The 13671-nt window shown below is 45.0% G+C and overlaps 2 long non-coding RNA genes across 3 annotated transcripts in view; one reads left to right on the top strand and one right to left on the bottom strand.

The window, feature by feature from the left end:
- The window catches only part of LOC138430353 (uncharacterized), a 56552-nt gene that overhangs the window by 13382 nt on the left and 29499 nt on the right, over nt 1–13671 (top strand). Inside the window, exon 3 of one of the 2 annotated variants that reach the window (XR_011253118.1) lies at nt 2691–7169. The exons of the other annotated variant lie outside the window; for it this stretch is intronic. This is a non-coding gene — a long non-coding RNA (uncharacterized lncRNA). Of the gene's footprint in view, nt 1–2690; nt 7170–13671 lie in introns of those variants that run through there. 2 annotated transcript variants of the gene reach the window in all.
- Nucleotides 11715–13591, bottom strand: LOC138430354 (uncharacterized). The gene is made up of 2 exons (XR_011253120.1): nt 12668–13591; nt 11715–11767 (listed from the first exon to the last, which is right to left on the bottom strand). It is a non-coding gene; the product is annotated as an uncharacterized lncRNA (long non-coding RNA).

Raw genomic sequence — 13671 nt, 5'->3', positions numbered from 1 at the left:
GCTGGCCCATAATAAGCAGGACTCTTTAGCGAGTGACTGCTTGTGTCACTGTTGATGTTAACAATTTCACCAAACTCAGAGAAAGGCCTTAGACAAATATTGCTGGCCAAAGTCCCAGGGCAAGAGGTCGAAGAGTGAGGAAAATCAGATCAAACATGGAAGTGAGAAGGATGCATTCGTGAAGGATGGGAAGTCTCAACAAATACCCAAGAGAGGGTCCCTTGCCTTTTTGTGAGGAGAGATTGGTGTTAGTGATTTTATTAATTAATTTTCTGGAATATAGTTACCTTACAATATTGTGTCAGTTTCTGCTGCCCAGCAAAGTGAATCCGCTATCTGTATACATATATCCCCTCTTTTCTGGACTTCCTTCCCATTTAGGCCACCACAGAGCACTGAGTAGAGTTCCCTTTGCTACACAGTAGGTTCTCACTAGTCGGCTATTTTGTGCATGGTATATATGTCTGTCCCAATCTCCCAGTTCATACCATCCCCCCGGTTCATCCCACCTCACCTTTCTCTCCTTGGCATCCATGCGTTTGCTCTCTACGTCTGCATCTCTATTCCTGCCCTGCAAATAGGTTTATCTGTATCATTTTTCTGTATTTCACATATATGCCTTGATATGTGATATTTGTTTTTCTCTTTCTGACGTGCTTCACTCTGTATGACGGCCCCTTGTCTCTATGTGTTCTCAATTATAAGATGTATGGCCAAACCAACCCTATTAAAAAGCCAAGAGTAAAATTAAACACATTTCTGGGGAGAAAGTTGATATCGTCTCCATTTCACACTATTCCTTTCAGTTCAGTTCAGTTGCTCAGGCGTGTCCGACTCTTTGCAACCCCATGAATCGCAGCACGCCAGGCCTCCCTGTCCATCACCAACTCCCGGAGTTCACTCAGACTCACGTCCATCAAGTTGGTGATGCCATCCAGCCATCTCATCCTCTATCGGCCCCTTCTCCTCCTGCCCCCAATCTCTCCCAGCATCAGAGTCTTTTCCAATGAGTCAACTCTTCGCATGAGGTGGCCAAAGTACTGGAGTTTCAGCTTTAGCATCATTCCCTCCAAAGAAATCCCAGGGCTGATCTCCTTCAGAATGGACTAGTTGGATCTCCTTGCAGTCCAAGGGGCTCTCAAGAGTCTTCTCCAGCACCACAGTTCAAAAGCATCAATTCTTTGGCACTCAGCCTTCTTCACAGTCCAACTCTCACATCCAGACATGACCACTGGAAACTAAGGCTTCCCACTGTGTTTCCTTTACCTGCAATCTCAAGTCCTGGCTTTGCCACCTCCTGCCTGTGTAGCCTTGCAAAACTCACACAACCTCTCTAACCTTCAGTTTCTTCATCTATGACATAAGATGAATAATATCTGATTTTACTTTTTGTTGTGAGATTCAGGTGAGATATTATATTTGGTGTCATTGGCAAACTGTAAAACACAGTCTGCCTGTGTGTGTGCCAAGTTGCTTCAATCGTGTCCAACTGTTTGTGACCCTATGGACTGCAGCCCGCCAGGCTCCTCTGTCCATGGGATTCTCCAGGCAAGAATACGAGTGGGTTGCCATGCCCTCCTCCAGGGGATCGTCCCAATCCAGGGATCAAACCCACGTCTCTTACATCTCCTGCATTGGCAGGCAGATTCCACTAGTGCCACTCGGGAAGCGCAAAACACAATATTGCTGTCACTACTGGGGGAATTTATTTGTTCTGTGGACAACCTTTTTTTGTTGTTGTTTTGGGGGTTGATTTGTGTGTGGATTTTTTGGTTTGTTTGATATGATAGTTATAGGCCATAGAGGCTGGAGAGGACAGCCCCTGGTTGATGAATATGAAAGAGTGAGGAATCTCTGGTGAAAAGAGTGATCTAAGTAATAGCTTTCCTATCTGAGTGAGGATGATACTGTTTTCCACACCTCCATGTATTAGGAGCCTTTGTGTTTGTGCCAGTGTCCAGGTCTTTCGATCTAGGAAGATATAAGATCTGCTGCATTCCTTCAAGGTGTTCATGACATCTGTTTGGTCATGTGTATTACATTCTTTTTCCATTGGTAACAAAGGATTTGCACACTCCTCCCACACTCCATCCTCCAGTCCCTAAATCATCTAGATAAAGCCCTCATGGGAACATGAAGGTCCTGCCAGGTGGATGTCTTCCTGAATTACTGTCATGTTGGGTGTGGCAGCAAACTTTGGCTGAACACCCCATTCCTGGGGTGGTGATACCCAAGTGTGACACACACCAACATATGTTTAACATCTTAATTCAAACAGAGTTGGGGAATAGGGTCTTCTGATAAACTCGAATTTGAACATTTAATGAATTAATTTATCAATCTAGTTTCTAGTATACAGCAAGATGATTCAGTTATACATATGTATTTTCTTTATCATAGTCTTTTCCATTGTGGTTTATTACAGGAAATTGAATGTAGTTCCCAGTGATATACACTAGGACCTTGTTGTTTATCTATTTTATATATAATGGTGTGTATCTGCTAATCCCAAATTCCTAATTTAGCCCTTCCCCACCCCCTTTCTTTCTTGTTTTCTGTGTTTCTGAGTCTGTTTTGTAGAAAAGTGCATATTGTATTTGGATCATAATTAATATTCCACATGTGAGTGATATTGTATACTATATGTCTTTCTTTTTCTGACATGTATCAGTTAGTATGATAATTTCTAGGTCCACCCATGTTGCTGCAAATGGCATTATTTCCTGCTTCTGATGGCTGAGGACTATCCTATTGGATGTATGTACTGCATCTCCCTTATCCATTCATCTGTCAGTGGACACTTGCATGTTCCTTCCATGTCTTGGCTGTTGTGAATAGTGCGGCTATGAAGATTGAGGTGTATGTATCTTTTCAACTTAGAGTTTTCTGGTCTAATTTTTTAAACTCTTTCCCTGCTCTATGGTCAGAAATTTTGAAAAGTTTTCTTTTGACACTAAATCTGAACTGAAACTAGAGTTAATTTCTAGGCATTGTGTGGCTTAAGGACCTAATGTCTTTCATCTTCATATACCTACTTTTTTTTCTAAAGCAGCGGACATTTTCAAGATAATGGGAAATGTGAATGTTAAGAAAAAGGAAAAAAACAAGCAAACAGGACTGGATTCCAGGAGGATAAGAAACAACTTGTCCTCAGAGTTTATTAAGATGAAGCCCTTCAGTCCAAGTGGTAGTCATGGGCATTGACTGTGCTCCCCTGTCCCTTTGAAACGTATCACTTTTGGTTTGATTCAGCCTCTATACTTGAGAAAGGCTTGGGACCTGGGACCCTTTGCTGTAATGCTGCAAAGCTTGCAACCAGACACACCTCTCCTAGAGCAACAAAATACAAAGAAACTATATAGGACTAAAAATAACTGCATGCTAGCTCAGTAAGGGAGAATTTTAGACCTAAAAGATACAAAGAGACTAAAAACCCATCTGCCACTTTTGAGAAGCCTGGAGCAAAAACAGGGTATTGGGAGCAAAGCAGGGTACTGCACATGCCCCCTGCACACAGCACCGCCTGAGGCGCGGGCAAACCACCTAAGCCTCCCCTTCTGCCTGATCACTGGACACACCCCCAGCTTCACCTCATATAAGGAACAGGTGTGTCCCTCCTCGGGGAGTGAGCAAGCACAGGCTTCTGTTGCTTGTTCTTGCTCCCCTCTTGCTGCAGCAGGGACCCCAGGAAAGCCTTGCCTGAATTTCTTGTCTAGCCTGTAGTCAATTTCTGTTGATTGGGGAAGGCCACGAACCCTGGTGGGTAACATACTGCCTGGGTGAGTCCCTGAGCTCAGTTGGGTCATGGTGATAAGGAAGAGCACTTATATAAAAGCTATACTATTAATTTGTTCACTTACCTTAAAAATACCTTAAAATACCTTAAAAATACCTATTGATATACAAAAATGAAGAAGTATATTTCTCATCCTCAAGGAGCTCATCTGGATGAAAACCCAGTGCGATCTTCAGTGTGGTTTCATGAATGAACGTGAATGCCTTACACTCATTAAACCTTAACAGTTAACAAAGCACAGTCGTCCTTTGGTATCCATGAAAGAATGGCTTCAGGACCTCTTGTGGGTACCCACATCAAGGGGGCTCAAGCTCCATTGTGGATCCGCCTGTAAGGACAGATCCCACATTTGCAGATACAGAGAATCAACTGTACTCTATACGTGCAGGTAGTAGTCCATGAGTATTTATGACTCCCTTTTATACATGTAATTGAGATTCACAGAGGCTCAGGGACTTGGAGAGAATATAGCTAGTTAGCCCAGGGCCTGAAGTAGAATCTAAAATTTTCTGTTAATCTGGTGTATTTCTTCTATCCATCTCTTAACCTCAATTTCCTAATGCCATTTATTACACATCTGCCAATCTGCTGATGATCTGGATAGGCAGAGTGGATGATGGGAAGAGTATTGGGGAAGATCTGAGGCTACCTGCCTTCAGCCAGTTCCCAAGCTCTTTTCCAGCCAATTGCCTAACATCAAGCAAGTTACTTCATCTATTTGCAATGCAGTTTCTACAACTGTAAAATGAGGGGTTTGGACTAAATGCTTTTTCAAGTGTGTCTTGATTCTAATATGATATCCTACTAACTTGATTTTCAAAGTATTGTCTCATTTAATAGTTTTATTTACTAAGAGGTAATTGACTTCACACGTGTGCAAGTTCTTTTGGGGCAAATTCCTCACTAAGCCTCAACCTTTCCTGAGACCTAAGTGGTCCAAGAAATGGGAATAATAAAACTAATTTTTCAGGACTGTTGTGATAATTAAATGGGCTACATGTGGACATCAGTGAGGAAATGTTTGAAATTTATTTTATTAAGTATAGCTGATATAGAATGTTGTGTTAATTTCTGCTCTATAGAAAACTGGTTCAGTATTACATATATACACACATATACATTCTTTTTCATTATGGTTTATTATAAGATATTGAATAATACAGTTCCCTGTGCTGTACAGTAGGACCTTGTTGTTTATCCATCCTGTATATAATAGTTTACATCTGTTAAGCCCAAACCCCAAATCCATCCCTTCCCCCACCCCCAACCCCCATGGCAACCACAAGTCTGTTCTCTGTGTCTGTTAAGTCTCCAGACATATGCCCAGGAGTTGTTACAAAGCAAAAGTGAGCATACATCTGCTGGAAACTTTTTCATTCTCATTTTTACAATCCAGGAATTTCAAAATACTTCGGGAGTGTTAGGTCATCCGCAGACCTGTTTCTCTGTTACTCACCCACTGTTCGTCTGCATTCGCTGAGTCTTTGCAGGGTGTCTCACCCATACCTGCAGTCCAACAGTGAGTGACTCAGCCTGTTGAATAACCCCCTTTTCCCCAGTATGACATGTCAACTTTATTTCATTGCTGTGGCATGTCTCTTGCCCTGTGGCTGATAAACAAGGCAACCCAGTTAGGAAACCAAAGCAAATTCCCTCCTCCTGAGTCAAGGCGGGAGGTCTGCCAATCTAGACCTAGGAGACAAGCTTTTACACCGTGCTCACTGTCTAAAGATGTTGTTCTTCTCTTTCTCAAGCTCACTCCACTCCCCTCGCCCCTAGCCATCTCCCCAAAAGAGGCCATAACCTGGGAGCTATTTTTACCTACAGAATAAATCCAGGGGCACGACCTTTCGTGTTGCATTTATCAAAAAAGAGGGGGTTTATGTTATTGACTTATTTAAAATCAAGTATTGGTTTCTGCAAGGGTTTGATGCATTTGATGTTTGTAAAACTGGGTTACACTTTAGGATTCTCAGACTGCGGCACAGCTGGATTGTCTGCAGATATGGACGTCTGTGGTCATGAAGACACCACAATACAATGAATGGGAAAGGCAGAGGTTTGATGTTTCTGGGCCCCATTTTCTTTATCTGGAAATAAGGATTAAAAATAACTCTTTTTTTGTGAGAATTAAGTGAGAATATGCATAAAGTGTTAGTTGCTCCGTTGTGTCCAACTCTTTACGACCCCATGAACTGTAGCCCACCAGGCTCCTCTGTCCATGGAATTCTCCAGGCAAAAACACTGGAGTGGGTAGCCATTCCCTTCTCCAGGGGATCTTCCTCACCCAGGGATCAAACCCAGGTGTCCTGCATTGCAGGCAAATTCTTTCATGTCTGAGCCACAAGGGAAGCCCAAGCATAAAGTGCATGCAAAAATATACCCTTGAGCTACAGGAAGGTGATTCTGCCAATGGACTTTCTGTGTAGCCCTCACAACAATACTGGTTTCTGCCTTAATTGTCCCAAATGACAACATAGAGATTATTATGCTTACCATAAAATCATGTTCTCGAAAGCTTGAACTAGTGAAATATGAACCAGTACCACTGTTCTAGAGGCAACTTAGCATTTCTATCAAAAATAAAAATTACAACTTACCAATCCCACAAAGTACACTGGGTAGGTAAATTATTATAAATCTATAAAGAGGAATACCATCTAGGCAGCCATTAAACATCACGTTGTAGAAAAACATTTATTCTTATGGGAACTATTCATTCTGTATCACTCTGTGAAATATGCGGACAGTAAAAGAGGATACACTGTTTGATATTTTTTAATAAATAAGAAAAGCACATACACACATGGAAAAAATACTGGAAGGTACCCAGCAAAACATTAATCCTAGTTTTCTTTGGTTGGAATCCAAGTGATTTTTGTTGTCTTCCTTTGTGATTTTTCTCTGTTCCACAAGTTTTCTTTTCTGACGATACTTTATTTCTTTGATTAGAAAAAAATATGGCTATGAAACCAATCTGGTTTTCAAATGAGTGTTATAATTTCATCCACAATCCCCACCTTTAGAATGCTTTAGAATGACTTAGAAAAGAATTTATAAACGTGTGCACAGGAAGAAACCTGAGAAGAAACACATCAAAACATGAACAATATTATCTCTGTGTAATGGTTTATGAGTGATTTTGTTTTCCATCCTGCAATTTTCTATATTCTCAAAATATCTACAATCTGTATATATTACTTTTAGAAGTAGGAAAAATGCTATTAAAACATCTGTTGAATCATTATTATTTATTAAAAGTAATGTTTTCTTGCTGCCTCCTGTGAGAGCAGTGTGGTTGATGTAAGCTTTTTTCATAGCTGAATTTTCTTGCTGTGAATAAACCGGCTCAAAGGAAGCTCGTGATTCTCAGTTTCAGGATGTCTAATTTGAACAAAATCTATTTTTTCTTTTAAAAATCTTTCATTCATAGTTCAGGGTGATTTTAATTTGTATATATCAAGTTATTCAAAGCTCAAGTTATAAGACACCAGAGGGAAGACGGCTGAATAGGAGGAAAGCCTGAAAATCTTGTGGGCAACTCTGGCCTCACAGGATTGTCAGCCTGATTCCAGATCAAAGGGGCTCGGATAAATGCATTAACTTTAGATTTCTTTTCCCCGAGCCTCAGATCCACTGGACGCTTGCCCATCTGGGCTGAGCCCCATAGGCAGCTGCTTTTGGAGCAAGGGTGTCTTGAGGTCACATCTAAGCAGCTCTCCATGTCTGGTCAAACAACCAGAGTGTGTTTAAACATGAGTGATATTTTCAAGGTCAGTGCTGGGTTTCTAGCAAAAGAAAAAAAATAACTGATATTCAGGATAGAAAACAGGGGCGGAGGGCAGGGAAACAAATGAAATTCTAGGTCTGTTACTGAAGCTCTCTGTCCAGCAAATATTTTAGGGATGTCTAGAAATGGGTGAATTTGGGACCAGATTACAGTTTCTTCATCTGTGTTTTTCGCTTAAAGGATGAGTTATGTGTATGTTGGAAAACAGCTCTTATTGACAAAGGTGAACAATGTTGACTTCTTAGCATAAATACCATTGCAGAGGAGAAGACGAACAAGGAAACAAACAACATTTCTTTCCATTAGTGACATCCCAAGCAGGAGGAGAAGGGGGTGACAGAGGATGTAATGATTGGGTGCCATCACTGACTCAATGGACATGAGTTTGAACAAACTCCGGGAGATGGTGAAGGATAGGGAAGCCTGACATGCTGCAGTCCACAGGGTCACAAAGAGTCTGCCATGACTGAGTGACTGAACAACACCAAGCCATGCAGTGGCTCAGCTAGAAATCTGGGAATTATCCTTGCCTTTTATCTGTTTTACCCCCTTCTCCGATTCCAAACCCCCACCTCTTGTTTCTCCCAACCACCCCTTCTCCAGCTGCCTCTGGCATCCTGGCCTTATCCTGGTGGCCTTCTCAAGGCCCCTGGACCTGTGGGTAGACTCACCCAGGTCCCAGAGCGGTCATCGCAGCATGCAAACCTAACTACTTCATTCCCTCTTAAAATTTACTCCTTCTGGGTCAAAATCCAAGCTCTTTGACCTGGCATTTGGGGACCTTCTCTCTTTAGCCACCTCTACTCCTCCCAGCTCAGACCTGGGCTTCCTGCCATTTCCCGACCGCCCCCCCCCCCCCCGCCCCCCCAGGGCAAGGGTCCTTCCTTCAAACCACAAACTCAAAGATGAAATTGAGGATTTTAGGACTTCCCTGGTGGTCCAGTGGTTAAGAATCCTCCTGTCAATGCAGGGGACACAGGTTCAATCCCTGGTCTGGGAAGATCCCGCATGCCACAGAGCAACTAAGCCTGTGCAGCGCAACTACCCATGCCTGTGTGCCCTAGAGCCCATGTGCACAAGAGAAGCCTCCACAATGAGAAAACCACACACTGCAGCTAGACCCTCACTCACCACAACTAGAGGAAAGCCTGCGCGCAGCAACTAAGACCCAGCACAGCCAAAACTAAATACATAAATAAGCCATTTGTTTTAATTGAGGATTTTTAAAGTGCTATCAGCAGGGCCTTAAAACTCCAAGCACAGGGCCTGTGTGACTACAGTAAGTCATCTACGAACCTTCAAGTTGTGAACTTTCAAAGACGTGAACAAGTGTTCACACATCCAATCGCATACGTTAGCTCATGTGTCTGCCTTACATTGCCATGGGTGTGCACCCTTTACAAGTGGTCACGCTTTGGTGAACTTCACTGTAGAGTACTGTATCGGGCACAGTGGCACAGTGTCTTTGTGTGAAAAGTACTATAAATCCATTACAATATTGTGCTATAGTACATATACAGTATACTACACACAGCCGATTATGTTAGTTGGGTACCTAGGCTAATGTTGTTGGCCTTACGAACATATTGTGCTTACAAACGCGTTCTCGGAAAAAAACTCCTTTGAATGTCAGGGACTTACTGTGTTCAAGTCACCTGCCCATGAGGCCAGCCCTGCCCCATGGGGTGTTTACACCACAGTTCCCTCACTCCTGTGGCGCTTAGCCTGGAATATCCTGCTCGTTCTCCACTTTCATCATCCTCTTCTCCTCCTCGTTCTTTAAGATTCACTTGGCTTGGGTACCACGCCAAGAAATCCCTCCAGACTTTCTTCCTACAACACAGGACTCCCAAGTTGTGGTGTGTCTTCGTCCTCTGAGCTCATTTTAGTCAGTGATTCCCCAAAGATGGGCCTCAACCATCTATGTATGAGCTCCTAGGGCGGTTTTGACAATGAATCTGAACCACTGGGACGAGGCCTGGGTACCTGCAAAGCTCATAAGCAGTTCTATGTGCCCTATACTGAGTTTTGAGGATGAATGCTCCTGGTCTGGTCTCCTTTTCGGGGTCTCTGCTTCCCTAATATCTGACACAGTGCCTGGCACCCCCATGTGTACCCTGGCCTCCAGAGGAGCTCCAGAAGTAGGGGAAGTCCCATTTTCTCTGGTTGGGGGCCTTCCTGGGAGGCACCAGGCAGGCTGCAGGCCAAGGAGTGTGCAAGGCCCCCACTTGCCAGCATTTCCTTCTGGGTCTCCTTGTTCTTGAATCGAAAGGTGACATCCATCCAGAAAAAAAGCTAAAAACCCAGGACCCTGCCACTGGCTTACATCTGGTCCAGAGCAAAAGGCAGTAGTGAACTTGGCTATGGCTGAATTTACCCCATTTCTGGTACTGGCATAGGGTATATCGATCACAGAAGTCCAGGGACCTGCACCCAAGGCCTGATAGCCCTCTTCCCACACTCTCAGCCCTGGGCTCACAGAGCAGCACCCAGGATGCTGTAAAGATGTAAAGATGCTCCAGCCTCAGGCCCCAAACAGGGCATTTCTTTGCAAGGAGGGGAAGATGCTACCTTGGGTGGTGGGTGTGCAGAAGAAGGGCTGTGCTGTGCTAAATCACTTCAGTCGTGTCCAACTCTTTGGGACCATATGGACTGTAGCCCGCCAGGCTACTCTGTCCATGGGATTCTCCAGGCAAGAGTACTGGAGTGGGTTGTCATTTCCTTCTCCAGGGGATCTTCCCAACCCAGGGATCAAACTGCATTGGCAGGTGGCTTCTTTACCACTAGAGCTACCTGGGAAGCCCCAGGGGAAGGGCAACCAGCCTGAAATCTACTGCTGTTCACTCCTGTCTTCTCTGCAAGATGGAGGAGCTGCAGGTACAGCCCAGGGGGCACCTATATCCCCCATGCTGGACACACCCTTGGCTCAGCTGGCCACATTCCCAAGACCAGCCCAGGGCCCACCCAGATCAACAAGCCCCCCTCAACAAGCAGGCCATCTCCACTCTCAGGATCTCCCCATTACCCTCACTCATGGAGTCTGGGCACCCCAAGCCCTAGGCTCCCATGGTCCTATTTCAGGCGTATCTACTCCAAGCAGGAAGACTGCCTCACAAAAACTTGGCCCTCTCGCTCCTGTTTTGATTAGATACAGACTGTTTTTGCTTTGTTTAAAAAAATATTTTTGGTTTCTTTTATGGCTGTTGTTTTAAACAGTAGCTCTTTCTAATTAAGAGCATCATCAAATTTGGGTCCATTGCCAGCTAAACTAGGCAAAATTTCGAGGTCTTGAGGCTGTTACAGAAAGGGGAGCCCTGCAGTGTCCACAGCAGAAAGAGGCAAGGTCCCCCGACGGACCACTTAGTAATCATCTATGATCCAGTTCTCCGGTGGCCTGCCTGTGGTTGCCTGAGTAAACAGAGGCCTCGTGAATCACAAGGTAACTGGGGCTACTTCTCTGTCAAGTTCTTCAGCCACATACAAATTTCTCACTATTCCTCTGAAATTTTCCTTTATCATCAACATCATCACCCAGTATCAACAGCTTAAATTCACCAAATGATTCCTATGTGTGAGGCATGGTGTGAATGTTGTCCTTAAAGAGTCTCATTATGTCCCATATTAACCCTGAATATCACCATTATTGGCCCCATTTATGGATGGAATGATGGAGGCTCATAGGTGTAGGTCACCTGTTCAAAGGCATACAGATATGAGGATTCAAATGTACATTGCACTGTGGCCATAGTGAACCGTGCATATATAGTTCCCTCATGGATCACTTCCTTTATATGGCCTCCCTAGCCAGCAGGAAGGGATGCTCAGGATCACCTTTCCTTAGCCCTTCAGAGCAACCACTACATGCATTCACATTTCTGTCTACCTGTTGTTGTTCAGTTCCTCAGTCGTGTCCAACTCTTTGCAACCCCACAGACTGCAGCACACCAGGCTTCCTTGTGCTTCACCATCTCCCGGAGCTTGCTCAAAATCATGTCCATTGAGTCGGTGATGCCATCCAACTGTCTCATTCTCTGTCATCCCCTTCTCCTCCCGCCTTCAAGCTTTCCCAGCATCACGGTCTTTGCTAATGAGTCAGTCCTTTGAATCAGGTGGCCAAAGTATTGGGGCTTCAGCTTTAGCAACAGTCCTTCCAATGAATTTAGGGTTGATTTCTTGTTTACCTGTGGTATGATTTAAAAAACACATAGATAAATTTCGCCTTTGTCCTCATTTCCTGGCACAGAGTTCTTAAAACCTTTGGAATTTCCTAGTGATAGGAGTGTTATTCATAACACTTTGACCACACCTGAGTTTATGCTGATGAGATGGCTCATGGGGGTTCCCAGGGAAACCAAACATACAGTGAGAGGGTTGGAGATTTCAGCCCCACCCCACCTCAGCATCACCTCCGTGGAGGTGAGAGGGGTTGGGGATTGAGTTCAATCTCCGATGGCCAATGCTTTCATCAATCATGGCTACTTAATGAAACCTCCACAAAAATCCCGGAGCTTCCGATCTGGAAACCACATTCACGTGCTGGGAGAGTGCTACACCCCAACCCAATAGAGGCTCCTGTGCTGGGGACCCTTCCAGACCTTGTCCAACGTAAATACTTCTTCATTTGACTGTTCATTTCTCTCCTTTACAATTAACAATAATCATAAATCTTGACTTTAGTGAGTCCTTGTAGTATATTATAGAACCTGAAGGCAGGTCATGGGAACCACTGAATTTGTAGTCAGCTGCCCAGAAGAGCAAGTGGGCTGGGGACCCCATTTGCAGCTGGTGCCTGAAGTGGGAGCAGTCTCATGGCACTGAGCCCTTGATCTTGGGTGTGTGTGTGTTGGGTGGGTGGGTGTGTGTTGGGTGGGTGGGTGGGTTGGGGGGGGAGGTCCTGTGCTAACTCCAGGCAGTTAGTGTCAGAACTGGATTGAACTGTAGGACACCCTGTTGGTATCAGAGATTTGAAAAACTAGTTGATTGGTGTTGGAAAAACCACAGAACCACTGTGTTGACCCATGAGCTTCTAGACCTGGGGAGGGCCTAGACAGCACAGAGCCTGGCATGTCACAGGTACTCACCTCGTTTCACGCCTTTATCTGCAACTTCAGGCTCTCAACCTCCAGGTGTAGCTCCTGAAACCTCTCTTTATCTTCAGTTAGTTAGTGAAACTGGTGTTCATTGGGTTGGGCTCAGTGAGCTTGGCCTTCAAATGAGAGGTGTTAGTTAAGTTTGAGGACTCAATGACTAAGGTCACATTGATGCTCAGTGACAGAGCAAGGACGGGGCATATCAGCCTCTTAAGTCAGACATCAACCCTTGGCCTCACTGTCTTTCAACTTCCCGAAGTTTGCTTCCTTATTCGCTGCCACAACAATTCTGTAGGACCAGTGATGGCACCCCACTCCAGTACTCTTGCCTGGAAAATTCCATGGATGGAGGAGCCTGGAGGGCTGCAGTCCATGGGGTCGCTAAGTCGGACATGACTGAGCAACTTCCCTTTCACTTTTCACTTTCATGCATTGGAGAAGGACATGGCAACCCACTCCAGTGTTCTTGCCTGGAGAATCCCAGGGACGGGGGAGCCTGGTGGGCTGCCGTCTATGGGGTCACACAGAGTCAGACACAACTGAAGTGACTTAGCAATGCAAAAGTCAAGTCTCCGTGAAGGTTTAGGACACAATGAAAATGGTATCCCCTCTTTAAACTGGACTTTTCTCCATCAGGCAGGATAACTGAAGGCAGCATCTCAGCTTTTCGCCACCCACCGAATAGGCCTCTCTGTCTGGAAGCCCCAGTCCCTCTGAAGGCGAGAGAGCTGAGGGCAGTTGGGGAAAGAGATGACTCCAGAAAGGCTGCACTGCTGTCAGCAGCTTCCAATGCAGTGATTCACGGGGCCGGCCAGCTCTGCATCACGGAGGCCAACTGGGCATCTGTCATCGGCTCTCTCCTCTCTCGGAAACGGCTTCTTCAAAAGGGTCTGCAGCCGCCAGTGGCGAGGCCTGCTCGGAGCCGCTGAGGTGGTTGGAAGCTGGAGGGAGGCGGGGCGGGGGGGGGAGGAGGCCTGGAGAGCTGCCGCCCAGAG

The sequence above is a fragment of the Ovis canadensis genome, chromosome 25 (genome assembly GCF_042477335.2).
Source record: "Ovis canadensis isolate MfBH-ARS-UI-01 breed Bighorn chromosome 25, ARS-UI_OviCan_v2, whole genome shotgun sequence".
In the NCBI taxonomy this organism is placed as follows: domain Eukaryota; kingdom Metazoa; phylum Chordata; class Mammalia; order Artiodactyla; family Bovidae; genus Ovis; species Ovis canadensis.
This window is presented reverse-complemented; position numbering and strand designations above follow the sequence as displayed.